Source organism: Sus scrofa, chromosome 5 (assembly GCF_054392235.1).
Source record: "Sus scrofa isolate SSC_HxYL_T2T_F1_AM1 chromosome 5, Sscrofa_HxYL_maternal_Yorkshire_Landrace_v2.0, whole genome shotgun sequence".
In the NCBI taxonomy this organism is placed as follows: Eukaryota; Metazoa; Chordata; class Mammalia; order Artiodactyla; family Suidae; genus Sus; species Sus scrofa.
In genome coordinates this window covers 107,116,061-107,136,206 of record NC_139387.1, presented here as the reverse complement: position 1 = coordinate 107,136,206, position 20,146 = coordinate 107,116,061, and the positions used below count along the sequence as shown (strand labels likewise).

The following is a 20,146-nucleotide window of genomic DNA, read 5'->3' as shown; positions in this document are numbered from 1 at the left end:
TCTTGTGACCCCGGTCACTTATCTGTTTGCATCTAGTTGAAAGGATGGGGTTGAGGAACCTGGGAAAATACAATTACAGTACGAAAGGTGAAAGACAGAAGGAAAAGAAAGTTCAATACCTATGATCAGAGCATCAGCCAACACCTGGATAGCATTAAGAAGACATGCTACAAATCCACTTGAAATTTAATTACACCATTATCTCACTGATGTCTCAAAATGGATATCTTAACAATAAATATGGAGCTGAAATAAGCGAAGGGAATATTAAAGGCAGGGCCAGGAAGAGAGAGGGGATGGTGTTGTGAAAGTTTCCATCTGAAGGAGGTGACTTTGGGCAGGAACTCAATGGTGATGAATTTCTACATGCGTTTTTATTAAGGTCGTAAATGATAAGGTAGCCACAAGGAAAGCTTGCCAAGGAAATTACTACGTGTTCTTCTCTGTAATGCACATGTTATAAATAATATTTTTCCTTATCCAGCAACTCTTTGAGGAGGTTCTTCTCTCCCCCATTCTAGTTCCAAAGAGGCTCATAAAAATTGCTTCAGTGTTGTGGGAGCCTGCGAAAGAGCTAAGGCAAGAGAGCTTCTGTAATATATAATGGTAGATTTTAAGCTCTTGGTACTATCATTTGAGCAATGTTTGAAATTAGATGTTCTCCCTGCCTACAAATTTAAGTTTCTGGCTCTCAAACACGAACAGGTCCTAATTAATACATCTGCCATTTTAAGTCTATTTTTAAAAGGCACTCCCTCTCCATCCCATTGAAATTCTTTATTTCAATACCATGCATGCTATAAAAAATCAAATTACCTAAATTATTTGATCTTACATGTTCTTTAACATTTCTACTAAGTTATCTATATAAATTGTGTCTGTATATAATAAAATTAAGCATGAAATATTTATATAAATTGGCAAACAAAATTAACATTCTTTTTCAATCCAAAGATAAAATATATTTTTTAAATTACTTATTTTTTGCTTTTTAGGGCTGCATCTGTGGCATGCGGAGGTTCCCAGGCTAGGGGTCGAATTGGAGCTGCAGCTGATGGCCTACACCACAGCCACAGCAATGCCAGATCCAAGCCACATCTGCAACCCACACCACAGCTCACTGCAATGCTGATCCTTAAACCACTGAGTGAAGACAAGGATAGAGCCCACATCCTCATGGATACAAATTGGGACTATTCCCACTGAGCCACAACAGGAACTTCCTAGTTTAAAAAATTATTTTAGAATGTCACAGTATAAATTAACAAGATTTTGTAGTGAAATGGCTAAAGTATTAGATTAACAGAAAATAAAACACACTGCTCATTGCACTATTTGATAATATTTCTGTTATTATCTGACAAAAAACAAAGTTCTAGTCATATGAAAGCTTTCTTCCAAATACGTTTTAAATGAAAAAAAAATGTGTTAATTATATTTTGGGTTGTACTTTCCATTATACATAGAAACGCATATATGTTATATTAACGATAGACTTTTTGATGGCATTTTCAGAGAGATAATGGAGAAATTAATTTAGATGAAAACATTTTAGCAATCTAGGTGACACATTTTATCACCTTGTAGAAAGTTCTACCATGACAATTTCTTGCCATGGTAGAAAAGTTGGCCCAATACTTAAATTTCTAAAATTTTAAGCTTTTCCTGAGAGTCACACTCTTGAGAAAAACACAGCAGCAGTAGACTTTGGAAGATGAATGGAAAAGACATTGCTATTTATTTATTCGTTTATTTATTTATTTTCCTTTTAGGGCCACACTCGCAGCATATGGAGGTTCCCAGGCTAGGGGTCTAATCAGAGCTACAGCTGCTGGCCTACACCACAGCCACAGCAACGTGGGATCCGAGCCACATTTGCAAACCACACCACAGCTCACAGCAATACCAGATCCTTAACCCACTGAGCGAGGCCAGGGATCAAACCCGCAACCTCATGGTTCCTAGTTGGATTCATTTCTGCTGCGCCACGATGGGAACTCCAACATTGCTATTTATTCTCTTTAACGTGCTGAATTAAAGCAAATTATCAACACACGGCTCTAAAGAAATACAGATATGTTATTTTATTCAGTTTATGCTTTTAATTTAAAAAAAAAAACAACTTCTGAGCTTATGTTCTATTTTGAGTGTAAGTTGAGAGTGTCCTACTTGGGCAGACACCCAAGTCAAACATGGATTATCTATCACTTTTGCAAAAGCAAAATTTTCAGGTGTGAATGAGCATAGGTAGGCACGAATGTATTTATGTGGTAAAATTAATAGATGAAACAAATCCCTTGAGAAACTGAAAATAGTTAAAAGTGAGTCAATTTTTTATGGTTTTGGAATATTTTATCCACAAATTATAACTGAAATATTTGACAAATACGTCTCTCTTGTTCTTTAAATACCTTTTTATGTAGATAACCAAAGAGGGAAGGCACTAGAAAGTAAGAACATTGATTTTCTATGAAGTTTTTAAACTTACTATTGTATTATTATTTGTTCAAAATGAACTTTGATTTTTTACCTAGGTTAGGGAATTCTTTCAACTATGCTGTACAACGTATTTGGACAATAGTTGATAAAATAATTAGTACTTACTGAATATTTGCTACATGCAGGCATTCTTTAAATGCTTTGTACATAGTATAAACAGTCTCATAAGTGCCTCATAAGTTATTTCTTTTCTCACTTGACATGTAAAAAGGTTTATGTAACTTACCTAATATCATGGAGCTATTAATTAGCAAGTGGACTTCAAAAATGTATTTGTATGACTCCAAACCTGTGTTTTTAATACTAATTGTAGGGGAACAGCTTCACCCCGGCATCCTGGTGACCTGGCACATATCCACATGGGCCATGCAAGCAAGGCTAAACCTTGGGCTGGCCCAGGTCTTGGCACAATGTCCTGTGAGCCTCCCAGGAACATGACAAAGTAAACAAGTCTTATGCAGAGTTTCTGCACAGTTGTTTCCTCTTTCTCCCCCCCGGCATCAGTGAAATTTTCTACTTCATTTCTCCCCTTACCCCCAGATCCATCTGCAGGCTATAAAAATGCTAAGGTGCAGTATGGAAGGTCCACCTTGTCTATCATCTGGCTCATCCAATTCAGTGTTGTCCTGTGGGACTAGGGACCAGGGCCAGAATGAAACTAAGACAAGAGATGTAACTAAGGTACAAAATTTAAATAGGCATTCATTTTGAAGGTCATACAAGTGCTCATCTTGCTTTTGCAGGATCCCAAGAGCCAGGGCCTCCTCAAATTTTATGCCCTAGGCACCGCATTCTTACACACCTACAAAAACAAGGCTGGCACTTGTATAATCCTAAAAGTGAGTGACTCCTTGTGTGCCCTAAGCATTTTTTTTCTTTCTTTTTTTTTAAATTATTTTTATTTTTTCCATTATAGTTGGTTTACAGTGCTCTGTCAACTTTCTACTCTATAGCAAAGTGACCCAGTCACACATACATTCTTCTTCTCACATTATCCTCCGTCATGCTCCATAACAAGTGATTAGATACAGTTCCCAGTGCTCTACAGCAGGATCCATTGCTTTATCCACTCCAAATCCAACAGTTTGCATCTATTTACCCCAGATTCCCAGTCCATCCCCCTCCCTCCCCCTCCTCCTCCCCCTCGGCAACCACAAGTCTGTTCTTCAAATCCATGAGTTTCTTTTCTGTGAAAACATTTATTTGTGCCATATATTAGATTTCAGATGTAAGTGTTATCATATGGCATTTGTCTTTCTCTTTCTGACTTAATTTAGTATGAGAGTCTCTAGTTCTATCCATGTCGCTGCAAATGGCATTATTTTGTTCCTTTTTATGGCTGAGTAGTATTCCATTGTGTACATATACCACATCTTCTCTATCCATTCATCTTTCGTTGGACATTTAGGTTGCTTCCATGTCTTGGCTATTGTGAATAGTACTGCAATGAACATACGTGTGCATGTATTTTTTAGAAAAGTTTTGGCTAGATATAAGCCCAAGAGTGGGATTGCTGGGTCATATGTTCTATATTTAGTTCTATATTTAGTTTTCTAAGGTACCTCCATCGCCCTAAGCACTCTACTTGTCTCACCCTAGACATGGCTTTTCTGGGCATGTAGAAAGCTGACAACATGGTGACATTGTTGAAGTTGTATTTATAATGTACTCTTTCAGTCCATTTCGACTTATTGTCTCCTTCCTAACCAAATCTATACAAGTGTGGCAAGCCAAACTGGTCCCTGCCCCCATGCTGCTGCCCAGGGATGGCTTGATGCTTAATGTCAGCAATACAAAGCCTCCTTTATAAGGGCTGCTAGTATCTACACAGAATCACAGACAGTGCACCATGATTGCATAGTGGTTAGTATTCTGCGTTGTGTAAATCAACTATACTTCAATACAAAAAAAGAAATTCTTTGGAGTAAAGTGATTATATTTCAATATGTGGTGCATTTTCATGTGGTAAACAATTTATCAAAAATATATAAGTTTAGTGAAATCAATATAAAACAGCAAAAATCAACCATTTTTATTGAATGATTACATTTAAAATGTTTCAAGGTCTTTAAAAATATATGATGAGGTTGTTTATGTTTATAGAAAAAATCCAAACATTTCAAATATCAAAATTAAGTTTCCCTCATCCCTTTTGTAGAAAAGTTCTTCCCAAATGTCCCTCAGGTTCAATTCTTTCTTGATGCAGACTTTTGTCCCCACTCCATTATTGCTACCCACTCTTGTTAAGGTTGCCAATGACATCCAATTGGCGGAATCAATTGCCAATGTTCCCTCATCATTTTTTTGGTCTCTAAGGCACATTTGACACAGTTTGACACATTTAGCCACTCCATCCTTTTTAAAATATTTTTCTCTCTTAGATTACGTTGAGTTTCACCTTCTTTATGATTTTACTTAGGACCATGGTTTTAAGTACCAGGTATGCTAGTGAAGTCCTCTTATCCTCTGAGATTCACAATGCCTACTCTAATCTCCACGCGGATGTTTTATAGCCTCCCAAACTTAATAATGCAAAGTTAAGCTTGATTTTCACCTCAACCCCTCCCCCACACTGGGTGTCTATCATAGTACGGTCCATTTTGACATCACGATTTACCCAGTTACTCAGATCCACTTCATCAGCGAATCCTTCCAACTCTATCTCTACACTATGGCTTGAATGGGACTCTTTCTTACCACCTTCATTACTACCCTCCTAAATGCTTGGATCACACGAACAATATTCTTCCTTGGACTAAAGACTTATCTTTTTAGGTTGTCCCTGCATCTGTCCTTGTCCCCCCCTCTTCCATATACTCCTCACACAGCAGGCAGAACTACCCGTGTATAATGCAGGTTAGATCAGATTACTCCACTGACCCAAACCCCTCAAAGGTTTACCATTAATGTTAGAATAAAACGCAAACTTGTTACCAGGGCTTGCAATGCCACGTGATGATCTGGCTTTGGCCATCTCACTGTTCTGGCCATTTGCCATTATCCTTTTCTCTAATGTCATCCAGCCATTCTGATTCCATTACTGTTCCAAAAACAAGCCAGATATAACTAACTCTTTAAATCAATGAAGGTTCCATCCAGGAAACAAAAGCTAAACTCAAAAACAACATAAAAGAGCACTGAATTGGAGGCTATTTTACAGAGGTATTGTTGGTTTAATGGCTTGAGGAGAATGATGAAGCATGGACACCAGCAGCAGTGAGACGTCACAACCACCCCAGCCCAAAGGAGGAAGGTAAAAGAACAGAGTCGTCAAGATCCAGTAAGGGGTGAACACCCCTCATCAGCCTCTAGAGCAGATTGCCACAAGGTGAGAGCACAATGGGTACTTTTTGAATGGATGACTGAACGAATGAGTAAAGTAGGCAATATTATTGTATTCATATAAATGCTAAGGTTCATAGTATATAACTCAAGTACTGCTCATTGTTGTACCGATACATCACTTTGAAAGCATGGCTCAAGGCAAGAGTGTTTGCACACTATATTTTCTTAGAATGCCTGAATGAACCAATTAATGAATGACTTGCCTAAGATCACACAGCTGGTAAGTGCTTGAAAGAAGCTTTGAAATCCCAGGTGTTAGAACCCCAAGCACCGTGTACATTTTTTCCATTATAAATCACTAATGAGATATCCTGCTTTAAAAATCCACTCAACTGTATGTTATCCTATCTTGAAGCAACACATTTATATATATCCCAGGATTTCTAGTTCATAGGAAGGAAAATATATACAATAATTTAATAGACAACAAACAATACATTAAATTTATCTTCTGATGGAATACTGCCAATACTTCAAATTAAAGACTTCGTACCCGAATCATTGAGCAGAAAATAAATCAGTGCTTGAAAACTTATATCTAACATATATTCTGAGCATTAATAAACAGTTCAAATACATGAAACTAAAAATCAATCATGTTTATTTTTACATAACATCTCATAGCGTGCAGGTACCTTGCACTGGGACTAACAATCAGAAAGCAAAATTTCTTTTAAAAAAAATCATTCAGTTTTTTTTTTACTTAACGCTTAATGGAAACAATCCTTTATCACTGAATACCAGCTGCTTGAGGCAAGCATCAAAATAATGAAGCTGAGTTTATTAATGAGGCATCTTTCTCCTTTACCAGACTTAAGCTGTTAGTGTTTCCTTGGCAACTGTACAGGGTAAATTTCCTGGGAGGCAGAGATGAAGCAAGAAACATACAACCAATTCTATAAATTGTCTTTCTTTTGGAATCTAAAAAAGCCTGTTAAAAAATATTTAAATTTATGGACTTCCCGTGTGGCTCACAATATAAAAATTCTTTAAATTTGTTTTTAAAAAGAAAAACATCTACACTTTCACTTTGAGCCAACTCTGAATTTTCCTTGAGCCACACAATTAATTCCTTCCAATGAAAATGACTGAGCATCTGTTATGATGGAGGCACTGTGCTGGGCACAGAGAACATGATGAGAAATAAGGCAATGTCTCAGCTTTCAAAGAGTCAAGAGTTTAGTAAGGCATTAAATGACAAAGACAATTTAGTCCACAAATGTATACTGCACACAAAATAAGCACAGGGCACCACAGTAAATCTGGTGTAAGGAATCCAGAGGCTATAACATGCTCTCTGTCGCCAAGGATCTTTCAGTATAAAAGTAGGCCAATTCAAAGAAGAGCATGAGAAAGAATTCAGAGAAATAAGGTGCTAAATTTACAACATATAGGAGGTGTAGGAGTAAATTTTATATGATGGCAATAAATCTGAGTATTTCACGTTGTAAGAACTGTATTTGGTTTTTGAATGAATACTGGATAAATAGGCCCTAAGACCTAATAATGAGCATTTATTGAGCATTTACTGTACCAGATGCCATGCTAAGGGCTCCATTGTCGTCTTAGAAATCATCCCAGGTCTTTCAGCTGTTATTATTTTTACCATTTTTAAGATGATGAAACTGAATCTTCAAGGGTTCAAATGACATGACAAAAGTTACATAACTAATAAGTATTCAAATCTAGACAGGCTAACTTCAGAGGCAATGGTTTTTAACAACTGTGATTTCTTAAGCAAGTGGAGATATGGAAGAGAAAAGTGGCACGCCACGTAGCGACTTGGGAGAAAGCATACTTAGTCAATATCTGCAGAAGGAATGAATACAACTACAAGCAGAGTTTTTCTAAAGTGAGTGGATATGCTCTGATGGAAAAAAGGATATCCTTCTTTGACCAACATAAATAAAAATTAATGCCACTAGATTTAGCAAAAACATAAAATTCTAAAGATTTTTGTTGTATATTTCTGATTTCAAAGTATCCTCCTCAAACGCAAACCTAGAAAGGAAATCTAATACGTATCAAAAACAATTGTGTCCGTGGTGCTTAGAAAGGGTTTTCTGAAGAAAGTAGCAAGAAGACGGAAAGTTCTGCCTTTTCTGTGGAGTGCCCTCTTTGAAGCACTCTCTTCTATGATGGTTTTTGGGCTGTTTTCTTGTCTATTCCCTTCCATATGGCTGCGGTGATAAAGGGAAGCTCTTGCTGAAGCCTGACTCAGACTCAGCTCCTCTTTGCCAGCTTTTGCACATTGACGGCTTCTTGTCATCTTAAACTCAGTATGACCAAATCCCCACATCATCTCCTTTCCTCCTCTGCCATTACTCTGGCCAAGGGCCTCCATCCAATTTCTTCCCCCAGTATTTATCTCTGTTGGTAATTCTGATAAACAGGCCATCACCCAGTCGAGACTTCTGGAGGCCCCAGTCTTCCCCCACTCTGGTATTCAAATACCAAGCCATTCAATTTTTCCTTCTAAATAACCGGCTTCGCTCCATCTCCTACCTCCTTTCAATGTCTATCTACTGCACTTACCATCTTAGGTCAAAGTCTCATTTTATTTTCACCTATTCCTGGCTTTCTCCAAAATAGTGTCTTTCGTAAGTGGTTTTTCCTACTGTTACCTTCATACAATCTCTTATCCAGAGAAGTGGCTCTCAAAATGTAACCTGGAGACCAGTAGTATGAGTGTCATCCAAGAACTTAGAAATGCATTTTCTTGGGCTTTATTCCAGTCCTGATGAATCAGAAACACTGTGTTTAACGAGCCTTCCGTATGAGTCTGATGCAGGCTGACGCTTAAGAACCACTACCTTAGAATGAGTTCAAATGCAAACATGCATATGTTACTCCTGTACTCAAAATTCTTAAGAAAGCCTCATTCTTCTTAGAAGGAAAAACATATCAAACATCTTCCATTACATAGTTCTGGACTACCTTACTTCAATTTTCACCCCTTCCTCAAAAAAAACCTTCAACTTCTATTATAATGAACACTGCACTCCCCTTTTGTGTCAAGCTTTTAGTTTTTGTTCTGTTTTTGCACTCCTGCACCACAGATCCTTCTGCCTAGAAAGCCACTTCTGCCTCCTCTGAATTAGTCTTACCCTTTGAGACCCAGCCCAGGCATCACCTCCTCTCAGGAGACTTCTCGGAGTAATGGTTCTACTGTTACTTCCGCAGCATCTTGCACGTAACTCTCAACTCTACCACACCATTGTATAATTGTCATTTTACTCCTGTGAGTGCTAAACAAGCTCATTGAAGCACGTGGCTATCTCTGCATCTTCAGTCGTTATCACAAAGCATGACCAATACATGTGAAAAGGATTTGATATATTTATGTTGAATTTAGCCTCCCAGGAACTTTTGTAAGGAGAGGACAAGCTGATTGACTGACAGTAGTATTTGGGGACCACTTTGAAATATGCCTCATTCTATACTGAAAAACTTTCATTCTGGACATATATGTGTATATATATTAGTGTATATCAGCCATTGGGAAGCTGATTATCTTTGAGTTTACTGTAGAATTGCAATCTCTGGATGGCAAGAATGATGATCAGATATTTTTGTCCACACAGCAGAGGTACCAACCCAAGAGACCCTAGCTGAGGAATAGCCAGTAGTCCTTTAATTTTACCTTAAGTCTACAAAATATAACACATGTACAAGAGAAATATCTTAGTGATCAAGAAAACAGGTCAAGCCTAGCTTCTCACTGCTTATTAGCTGCATGACCTTGGGCAAATTGCTTTATATGCCTCATGTAAAATAAGTCAACTTATGGCTTACTACCTATGTTAGAAGGACATTGGACTATTAATTATAATAGTTCATTAAAAGTTATATTGATAACCTATGGTAAATTATCAGTTAAAAGTAACTATCATTATTCATAGAGTAATAGATATGCCTGTATAAAATAAAGATAGACGATGGACATAGATTATATAATGATATACATTAAAACAGATAAGCATTAGCATACATGTAGATAAGACCCAGATATATATTAATTTTAGGTATGAATCTCCATTAAATTTCAAGAAGGTATTTTTCCTGAAAGGCAAGAGATTTATATTTTACCTCCTCAATCATCCCTATAATATCCATGAATTTCCATGGCTTGGGTTGTCATAAACTTTCACCAACTTCATTTTTTAAATACATTATTTGTATTCTCACTACTTAAGTGTGATCAATCTTTAAATATCAATCAACAGACATTTCTAATAAATTCCTAACTATATCTCTTACTAAATTTTATGTACTGGGGCAAGTCGCTGCAGAGTAAGAATTATCGGGGGATAAAATTCATGAATGTATTCACAATGTATTCCTCTTTCAGTGCTGTGTTATCTGGCATCACGTATTTACGTACCGCAGTGGGCGGCTTTACGAATGTCTGCAGTCTACTATAGCACTTGAGGGGAAGGATCCAACATTTAAAAGAGGCTATCAATGTTATGACCTTAGATACACATACTCTGTAGAATTTATCAGCCTTTATTTGTTGAGAGTCAGAGACCCAATGACTGTGATCTTAATTTATAATTAAACCTCTAATCTTATGATGCTTGATCTTTCCCTGACACAAAACACAAGTAAGTAACCCGGAAAAAATACAATACCCTACCCTTTTCAAAAATCGGTTTTATCTTTAACTCAGCAAATAATAGCCTAAAACTTTTACTGGGTTAAAAAAATTGGAGATTATCCTGAGGTGGTTTTTTTAAGGGAAATAATTTTCAAAAAATTGGTCTTTTCCAACTATTATCTGCAAATCCACTGACTAGAGTACCTTAAAGCCATGGACCACTTTGATTTCTAAATAACTGCAGAGAAGAATTGTTTGTGAACTGAAAACAAGCAGGCAAGTGGTTTATTTTAAAATACACATGCATATAAAATAGATATTTCTAATAAATCCCTAACTTATCTCTCATGTACTGGGCCAATTAATATATTTTCAAGGTAATCATAAGAAATTGGCAAAAAAAACAAGATGGAATGTTTCAAATTCATTAAGTTCACACGTTCAGAGAAGTCTGGCATGAGATTTTCAGCTAAATATTAGATATTTCATGATAACTCCTTAATTTTGGAAATAACAGGAATCAGGTAGAGAGATGTGAGCTAGATAAAATAGCCATTAGTAGTGTTATCTAAAACCAGGCAAATTTTCAGCAAGAGTCTAATTTGAATCTAGGGGATATGCAGACAACTTCCCACAATATTGCTATTTTCTTTTAAGAAAAATTTTATCAAGTTCTAGTCTTAACAAGAAAATTTTAAAATCTGTTCCTATTTCTGTTTTTGAAAGAAAGAATGATGAATGTAATGGCAAGTAGAAATAGCGAGAGGACATATAATTTCCCTGTTTTTCTTCCAGGCAGCTCCATTCCAAAAGATATTACCAGGATTCTGATAAGAATCACTGTTTGCAATATCACTATCACAGTCTCAAAATACTATTAAGTAAAGGAAATAAAACTGACTGAAATCAGAGCATAAAATGCACTGCTATTATGCAACTAAACCAACTGAGTTTATAGCATAACTGTGAGAGTCTTACAACCTAGATATTTAGAGTCAATGACAGAATGTTCTATAGGCAGCATGTGTTCTAGAGTCTTGTTTTCTTCTAACTCATTTGAACAAGTTCTGAAAAAACAACCACCAAAATTAAGTTAAAGTTTAATAATATGCTTTGATTTATGATACAGTAAATCAAAGTGTATATATATATATGTGTGTGTATAATAATAAAAATGGAATATTTTATATTAAGATCTCTCCTTTAATGATTCTGGAACATAATTTTCCTTATTTATTATTCCTCCCAGGTGCAAATGAGAGTGTTCCACTGAGCCACACATCCAGGCAGAAATGCTATGTTCAGAGAAATACAAGTTTCTTGAGATTAGAGCCAAGACATTTGACAGTTTCTCTAAAATGAAGCCGCCCAGACAGAAAATGCAGACAGTCCTCACTTTGTACGACATAATTTAACCAAATCTGGTGGATATAAGAACCACAACCTGGTCTTACTTGACTCTGTGGAAATTCAGTTGCTGTGTAAAGCAAGGGCACAGCTCCCCTGGTTCTGATATGCACTGGTTTCAGTTAACGCAGTAGCATGCAAAGTAAGAACCGCCTGCAGTTACTTTTTCATGGTAGATTAGTCTTTATTCCTTTGCCTCCAGCATTCCCCAAACTAGACTGTGAATCCTGAATACATAATGCAATAGGTATATATAAAACCCAATATTAACATTGGAATCCTACTCAATTTTAGCTCTGCCCAAAGGCCAAGAACAATGCCATGACGACAAGCATGCCCACATCCTCAAGCAGGGAACTGTACCAGGTCTTGCTAAAATACTGTAAAGGAATGTTCTGCCAGAATTGAAAAGCATCTTCTCTTAATGGTGCATTGATGACATGTTGTGTAGGAAAATATACATACACATATCGATAGATAGATAGATAAGCACATTTAATGTGGGATCAAGCCTCTTAAAATTTCAAGTGCACAACCCAGTACTATTAAATGTAGATGCAATATTGTACAGCAAGTTTCTAGAACTTACTCACTTTGCATAACTGACACTTTATTCCTGTTGGTTAGCTACTCATTTCCCTCTGTCCGCAGCCCCTGGAAACTCTCTGCTTCTATAACTCTGACTCTTTTAGACACTTCATCTAAGTGGAATCAGACAGAATGTGTCCTGTGACTGGATTATTTTTCTTGGCATAATAAACTCAAGGTTCATCCATGCCATTGCTTTTGGCAGGATTTCCTTTTTACTAAAACTGAATCATAGTGTGTATATGCATCTGTGTATGTATGTATGTATATACACACCATATTTTTTATCCAATCCTCCATTTAGATCTTTCCCACATCTGAGCTGCTGTGAGTAGTGTTGCAGTGAAGAATCTTTGAGTGGTTCCTGCTGTGGTGCATGGGGATTGGTAGTGTCTCCACGGCCCTGGGGTGCAGATTCAATCCCCAGCCTGGCAGAGTGGGTTAAGGATTCAGCATTGCCACTGATGTGGCATTGGATGCAACTGCAGCTCAGGACTAATTCCCAGCCTGGAAACTCCATATGCTATTGGGTGGCCAAAAAAGGAAAAAAAAAATCTTTTTGAGATCCTGATTTAAATTCTTGTAGATAAATACTCAGAGGTGGGATTTCTGGATCATATGGTACTTCTATTTTTAATTTTTGAAGACTCTCTATACTGTTGTTCACACTGGCTGCACCATTTTGCATTCCCACCAACAGTGTACAAGGGTTCCAATTTCTCTACATAGTCAACATTTGTTGTCCTTTTGTGTATAGCACAGTATCTTTGTTTTTAGGATGCTTAGTATTTTCAGACATGGGCACCAAAGCCTGTCCCTGTTTCTCACTTTCTAACTCCAACAATACACACATGCGTGTGCGCATACACACACACACACACACACACACACACACACTTCTGAGGACCAGATGTGGGCTACACAGGAAGGAATGCATCCTGAAATGTAGTTGATCCAAGAGGACTACCTGGTAGGGTTAAACACACTAGACTGGGGGTGGATGAGTGGAATCCTAACACAAGGAGTGTATTAATTTCCTATTGCTACTTTAATAGATTACTACAAACTTAGTGACCTAACACTGCACAGATTATCTCACAGTTTTGGCGCCCAGAGAGTTCAGCGGAGAATCTGTTTTCTCACCTTTTCCAGCTTCTAGAGGCCACCTACATTCCTTGAGTCACAGTTCCACTCCATCTTCAAAGAGCTTCACTCTAATTTCTGGTTCCACTTTCACATGTCCTTTTTGTTGCCGACTCTAACCCTCTTGCCTCCTTCCTAGAAGGATCCTTACAAGAACACTGGACCCACCCCAGTAACTCAGAACAATCACCCTTCTCAAGTTCTTCAGACATCTCTACAAAGCCCCATTTACCATGTTAGGTGATATATTTGCAAGTTCCAGGAATATAGACATGGACACTTTTAGAGGACTATTATTCAACCTACCGCAAGGAATATCAAAAATGCAGGATGGAGTAGGCTTGGCCTACATCACAGGATGTATAACGATACCTCAATTTCAACACAAACAACTCTCTTTTGATCAGTCAAGCCAGGAACTTGTTTGCTTGTTTTTATGCTCTAAAATAAAAATGTCAAACATAATTTAAAAAAATTCCATCTCTGTATTTTCATTATATATATTTTCATATATATGAAATACATCACCTTATATCATCATTCCATTTGTTTTCTTTCCATATAAATTCTAACTTCCCTAGCAGAGATATAGCTACCCCTCTCTGTTCCATGTGTTCTCAATAAATATATTGATGTAAAAAACCTCCAAAGCCATGGAAGGAGGCTCAGAGTAGACAGTTGCCTATATGGTAGAAGCAAGGCCTCCCTAAAGCCTCTGCCAAAAACTAACCCATTTCAGGTGCTATTATACATTATTCTTCTCTTCTAAGGCATTGAAACCTAAGGCATCATTAAAAGATAACACATTATTGGAATTAGTCACTGACACTAAGTGAATCACTTCCACAGATTCTACCCAATCTTCAAACTCAATGGGAAGAAGTATATTAAGTTTACTCACTCTTTCATTGTCCACAATGCATGAGCCAAATGCCTTGCATATCAGATAAGATTACTTCAACCAGTACCTATTATTGATAATAGCTCACAGCAAATTTTAATCAGTCATGGGAAGAAGATGAATCCTTTCAGACCAGAGTTGTAACACGCAGGGAGAGAATTCCATAAAGAAGAAAATAATCAAAAAGGGAAAGAGAAGAAAATATGCATTTTACTGAGTTTGCAATATTAAGACTGGTAGGAAAACTCTAAAATGGCTATGATCCCATCTCCTCAATTTCATGACTTCGTGTCATATTCTCCCTTTAAGTCTGAGCTGGAGTTAGTGAAAATGTGGTAAAAGTAATGGGATGTCACTTCTGAGAACTGTTGACAAAAATTGTGACCCCCCCACCTCAATACTCTGAGGAAGCTGCCATATTACAAGTATCCCTGTGGGGAAGTCCATGTGCCAAGAAACTAATGTCTCATGCCGACAATCAGCCAGGAAATAAAGCTTGTGAGCTCATTAGAGTGAACTGACAAGTCACTCCTCCCCTGCTTGAGACTGAGGTGACTAAAGCCCTGGCTAATATGCTGACTGCAACCTGTGAGAGACCTCGAATCTTAGGACCCAGTTAAACCACCACAAGTCCCTACCCACAGAGACTGTAAGATAATCAACACTATTGTTCTAAGTCAGTTGGTTTTGAGTTTTACAAAAGTGAAATTTTTTACACAGGAAGAGATAATTAATACAGCCACTAAACACTAAGAGAGAACTAATATAGCAACTAAACATTCATACTCTTCCAGTAATATATGCCATGTAAGGGTTCATTATAAAATAAAAATACTGCACAGAATTTAATATTTAGACCAATGAATCCATAAAGGAAATTAAGCATTTTCCTTATTCTGGTTTTTATGTATTTGCACAATTCTAATTATATATTTTAAAGCAAAGGACTACTGGGGAAAAAACACTAAGTGATCAACCGACTGTCTGCATTGTTAACAATTATCAGTATGAATCATAAAAAGTACACAAAATTCACAATATGTGTGCTACACACCTTTCTGTTATCTTGGCCATTTCTGAAAATTTAAGAATTCTTTTTTTTTTTTTTTTTTTTTTGTCTTTTGTCTTTTTTGTTGTTGTTGTTGCTATTTCTTGGGCCGCTCCCGCGGCACATGGAGGTTCCCAGGCTAGGGGTCGAATCGGAGCTGTAGCCACCGGCCTACGCCAGAGCCACAGCAACGCGGGATCCGAGCCGCGTCTGCAACCTACACCACAGCTCACGGCAACGCCGGATCGTTAACCCACTGAGCAAGGGCAGGGACCAAACCCGCAACCTCATGGTTCCTAGTCGGATTCGTTAACCACTGCGCCATGACGGGAACTCCAAGAATTCTTAAATTTCTAAGAAAAACTTTATTTTCAAGATGACTACTAGGTTGAGTTTTAATACCTCCAAGCCATGTAACTATCAGTTCTGATATGGAATCCTGTAAAGAAAAAAGCAATTTCTTTTCAATTATGTATGAATGACTCGGTCATACTGACACAAAATAATGTTTAAAAAGCATGGCGATTTTTAGCTGCTGAATAGACCATCATAGAAGATGACTCATACTTTATTTTTAACCTGAGATATTTTACAACATAGATTAAAAATACTCCTCATTCAATGTCTGACCACACAATAAAACTATGAACATACGCATTCGATTTATTTCTATCTAGTGCTTTAGTAATATATAGAGCAATTTGAAAGCATATTTTTGAGGAGGCATAGAAAGTATATGATATTCTTAAAACTCCATGTAAAGAATCCCTCCTATAGGAGCATTTACGAATGCTCCAGCCTCACTCTGCCCACACAAATGCACACACACACACACACTCTCCAAAAAATAAAAATAAGGTTTCCTTAGAAAACCTATCTTTCTGCTCAGATGATCACCATTACACATCAATTGATTTCTGCTGCTTCTAAATGGTTTCACATTTTATATTTCTCAACTGTAATTTCCTCAGGCATCTCCCTGACCTCATTCCTCATTCCCAGTGTTTTTATATAATCTTCTGAACAAGTATATCCCCCCAAAATGAGGAAAAAAAATATCCAGAATTTGGCAAGCAGAAAATCATCAAAGACGCTAATACAATTTCAACATATTGTGGGTTTTTGTCATGTAGTTTCATGTTAGCATTCATACATGGGGCCGTATAGCTTATTTAGAGGATGCCTAGGTTTGAATCTTGACTTTGCCACTGATTAGATATGTAAACTTAGGTCAGTTACTTAACATTTCTATATTTTAGGGTCTCACATATGAAACTTATTCTGTAATAGTACCTGTCTCACACGATTGTGGGAGAATAAATGACTACACATAGTGAGTGCAAATAAAGTTAGGTGATAGTAGCCATAAGCATCAATAGCAGCAACAATAGCAGTCACTGCAGTATTGTTTTGATGTGTTTCATTTTATTTCAAATTATTTATTGGTTGGGGAGGGGAAGAAGCTGCTTTTTCAACTCTCCCCCAGGTATGTGGCCTCTAGCCTCTCCACTCTCATCACCTAATCACAAAGAATATGGCAGCATAACTTCATCAGGAGACATTGTCACTGAGTGAAAAGGAAAGACTTTCAAAATGCATATTTGCACATTTAAACCTTGTATATTTGACTTATAAAACCATGAAGCAATGAGTCTTCTCTTATTAAGCAGAGACATAAACCAAGGTGAAAAAATATCTCAATATTTTTGCAGGTTTAACTGGGACCTATAATTAAGTAGAGTCTCTTGAAGTCTTGTATATAACGGCTTCAGCAAAACTTTTTGTTTACAATATGCATTATGTATTTTCATTTCTTCAGAATCCACTATTGATCAAGGAATTCTCAGGCCCTACCATGAATTCTTCTCTCAGAAAAGGAAATTAAAGATTTTTAGACAGGTATTTTTTTTAAATACCCAATAAAAAAGTTAACCTATTCAAACGGGTTAGTGCTGACCTATTGATCTCATGCTATATTTTTTTCCACTAGATTAAAACATGCTCTTTTATTCCTAAACATCACCCACTTAAAAGGCAACAGAGTTCTATCTTTTGACCTTGATTTTTTTTTCTCTCAGGAAGCAAGATTTTATTGGATGTGAAAGTTATGACTGTCACCTTAAATCTGGGTTTATTATGACCGAGAATCACTCTCTGTTGTGGAAATAAATCATAGGCAGACACCAACTAATAAGAGTAGTAGCAGGCTTACACAGAAAATGCAGATTCTCCTCAGAATTTCTAAATTTTATTTAATGAACATTTTAATTGTGTAACTAATTAAACATGAAAAGGAAGATGTCTTTTCCCTCCCTCTCAATTGGGCAGTCTTACTGGCAAGTTATTATTTCTCAGTAAATAATTCTTAAGACCTTAAGGCTATTCTGATTCACTAACTGCTATGCTATGTGATAAATTATTTAAAACTGATTTATGAAATATAATTATTTATTCCAGTTACAATTCTCTTCCTTTGCAACAACTCTCAGCTCAGACTCAGGGAGATATATCCAATTAGTTTGGGAAAGAAAGGGAAAGGAAAAACAGTGAAATTAAGTAAGCTAAGTTTATAATTATGAACTTTCCTAGGCCACTTTAGCTGAAAAATCTATACATAATTACATCACATTATTGGAATTGGGTTTATGTTATTCAGAAGAGGGCAATTTACATTTTTAGTAATAAGATTAACCTAGAAACTGCAAAAGAACATGGGTTGTCTTTAATAAAATGAAAATTAATCAATAAAAATTTCCAAAATGTTACAAATGTTCTCATGTTGCCTCTCCCTTCACTATCTGGCATGTTTCCTCAAGGCCAAGACTCTGTTTTATTCAGCACTGAATTCCAGCACCTGGATCAATGACTGCATATGATGGGCACTCAATAAATACGATTAAGTGACTGGATGAATATACTATTTCAGTTCAGATCAGTCTAGAGTAATCAATCAAGGAAGTATCTGATATTAATTTTTTTAACAGATTTATATAAGGTGATTGGACTCTGCAATGCAGAATGCTATAGCCAATGTGACTAAGAATAATCCTATTTAGATAAATTTGATGAGGGATATTTTAAAATAAGCCATGTAAGGAGTTCCTGTCATGGCTCAGCAGAAGTGAATCTGACTAGTATCCATGAGGATGCAAGTTCAATCCCTGACCTCGCTCAGTGAGTTAAGGATCTGGCGTTGCCGTGAGCTGTGGTGTTGATCACAGATGCGGCTTGAATCCGGTCTTGCTGTGGCTGTGGTGTAGGCCGGCTACAGCTCTGATTTGACCCCTAACCTGGGAACATCCATTTGCTGAGGGTGCAGCCCTGAAAAGACTAAATAAACAAATAACTAAATAAAATGGCTTTAAATAAATAAAATAAGCCACATAAAATAGATTCACATGAATGTTAGGAAGGATATCACTACTCTAGGAGAGAAACATAAGGATGACAAAAATAAAGATTCCTTGTCCTACTCTAAGGAATTCTTATTTAGCAGGCTAAGGGTTGAAAATATTTGTTTTTAAGAAAACAGATTTAAGTAGGACTGTTGTGGATAAAAAGTCAGAAGAAGGAATATGAAGATATGGGACTCTGATGAAAAAAAACATTTTCTTTATAATTTAAGGCAAAACCTTTGCTGAAAATTATTTGAATAACTTCTCCCATTTCCTGTGCCTGTGGAGGGGTGGTGTGTGGAATGTGTGGTTTAGAGGTGTTATTAATCTAAATCTACCTAGTCCTTTCATATTTATCTCTGTGCACACACTTAACACACACCCTGTTACTAAAAACAGATTCATGCCTTTTCTTCTTTAAGGTAGTGGCTTTGGGCGTTCCCGTGGTGGCAAATCCGACTAGGAACCATGAGGTTTCAGGTTGGATCCCTGGCCTCACTCAGTGGGTTAAGAACCCACAGCTGCCATGAGCTGGAGTGTAGGTTGCATACACAGCTAGGATCTGGCATTGCTGGGGCTGTGGTGGAGGCAGCAGCTGGAGCTCCGGTTAGACCCCTAGTCTGGGAACCTCAATATGCTGTGGGTGCAGACCTAAAAGACAAAAGACAACAAAATAAATAAAGTAGTGGCTTTGAGTAGACTGAATATAAGTTATCTTTGGCATGCTTCATGACAATCGCTATATCTTGTAATAAGCTACATTTAGTACAGAAGACTTCATTATAAATATTGGTAGACCTAAGGTATTTGCTGTCCTTGAGTGGCTTTGAGAAGCTGCGTTATTTCTTCTAACTCGGAAAAGCCTTTGGATCAGATATTCTACTATCAAAGAATATGCAAAATCAAAACCACAGAAGTAAAGCATTGTAGGCTTCAAGAAATTATAAGATTATATTATTATCATTAAAGGTGGTATATAGTATATAAACCTTTTTAATGGTCAAATTTATCCTCAAAGATAAAATGGAACTAACTACTGATGTGAATCAGATTTGTTTCAATAGCAGTTTAAAACTGTGAAAGGGATGAGCAGACCCTACTCTGTTATCTATTTTCTTAAATAAATATAATAGTAGGGAGTTCCCGTCGTGGCGCAGTGGTTAACGAATCTGACTAGGAACCATGAGGTTGTTGGTTCGGTCCCTGCCCTCACTCAGTGG

At 37.0% G+C, this 20,146-nt stretch overlaps 1 protein-coding gene across 42 annotated transcripts in view; it reads right to left on the bottom strand.

Moving 5' to 3' along the window:
- PPFIA2 (PTPRF interacting protein alpha 2) overlaps positions 1-20,146 on the bottom strand; it is a 461,887-nt gene that overhangs the window by 385,774 nt on the left and 55,967 nt on the right. The gene's annotated exons all lie outside the window — the stretch shown is intronic.